We start from the raw sequence: 1,925 nt of genomic DNA, 5'->3' as shown, positions 1-1,925 counted from the left end.
CAAAATCTTGAAACTAAAATGGAATCACAGATAAATAGCCTGGAGACAAGGATTGAGAAGATGCAAGAAAGGTTTAACAAGGACCTAGAAGAAATAAAAAAGAGTCAATATATAATGAATAATGCAATAAGTGAAATTAAAAACACTCTGGAGGCAACAAATGGTAGAATAACAGAGGCAGAAGACAGGATTAGTGAATTAGAAGATAGAATGGTAGAAATAAATGAATCAGAGAGGATAAAAGAAAAACGAATTAAAAGAAATGAGGACAATCTCAGAGACCTCCAGGACAATATTAAACGCTACAACATTCGAATCATAGGGGTTCCAGAAGAAGAAGACAAAAAGAAAGACCATGAGAAAATGCTTGAGGAGATAATAGTGGAAAACTTCCCTAAAATGGGGAAGGAAATAATCACCCAAGTCCAAGAAACCCAGAGAGTCCCAAACAGGATAAACCCAAGGAGAAACACCCCAAGACACATATTAATCAAATTAACAAAGATCAAACACAAAGAACAAATATTAAAAGCAGCAAGGGAAAAACAACAAATAACACACAAGGGAATTCCTGTAAGGATAACAGCTGATCTTTCAATAGAAACTCTTCAAGCCAGGAGGGAATGGCAAGACATACTTCAAATGATGAAAGAAAATAACCTACAGCCCAGATTATTGTACCCAGCAAGGATCTCATTCAAGTATGAAGGAGAAATCAAAAGCTTCTCAGACAAGCAAAAGCTGAGAGAATTCTGCACCACCAAACCAGCTCTCTAACAAATACTAAAGGATATTCTCTAGACAGGAAACACAAAAACGGTGTATAAACTCGAACCCAAAACAATAAAGTAAATGGCAACGGGATCATACTTATCAGTAATTACCTTAAACGTAAATGGGTTGAATGCCCCAACCAAAAGACAAAGACTGGCTGAATGGATACAAAAACAAGACCCCTACATATGTTGTCTACAAGAGACCCACCTCAAAACAGGGGACACATACAGACTGAAAGTGAAGGGCTGGAAAAAGATTTTTCATGCAAATAGGGACCAAAAGAAAGCAGGAGTAGCAATACTCATATCAGATAAAATAGACTTTAAAACAAAGGCTGTGAAAAGAGACAAAGAAGGTCACTACATAATGATCAAAGGATCAATCCAAGAAGAAGATATAACAATTATAAATATATATGCGCCCAACACGGGAGCACCACAGTACGTAAGACAAATGCTAACAAGTATGAAAGGAGAAATTAACAATAACACAATAATAGTGGGAGACTTTAATACCCCACTTACACCTATGGATAGATCAACTAAACAGAAAATTAACAAGGAAACACAAACTTTAAACGATACAATAGACCAGTTAGACCTAATTGATATCTATAGGACATTTCATCCCAAAACAATGAATTTCACCTTTTTCTCAAGCGCACATGGAACCTTCATCAGGATAGATCACATCCTGGGCCATAAAGCTAGCCTTGGTAAATTCAAAAAAATAGAAATGATTCCAAGCATTTTTTCTGACCACAATGCAGTAAGATTAGATCTCAATTACAGGAGAAAAACTATTAAAAATTCCAACATATGGAGGCTGAACAACACGCTGCTGAGTAACCAACAAATCACAGAAGAAATCAAAAAAGAAATCAAAATTTGCATAGAAACGAATGAAAATGAAAACACAACAACCCAAAACCTGTGGGACACGGTAAAAGCAGTCCTAAGGGGAAAGTTCATAGCAATACAGGCACACCTCAAGAAACAAGAAAAAAGTCAAATAAATAACCTAACTCTACACCTAAAGCAACTAGAAAAGGAAGAAATGAAGAACCCCAGGGTTAGTAGAAGGAAAGAAATCTTAAAAATTAGAGCAGAAATAAATGCAAAAGAAACAAAAGAGACCATAGCAAAAAT

This window comes from Bos javanicus, chromosome 27, assembly GCF_032452875.1.
Source record: "Bos javanicus breed banteng chromosome 27, ARS-OSU_banteng_1.0, whole genome shotgun sequence".
NCBI classification, from domain to species: Eukaryota; Metazoa; Chordata; class Mammalia; order Artiodactyla; family Bovidae; genus Bos; species Bos javanicus.
This window is presented reverse-complemented; position numbering follows the sequence as displayed.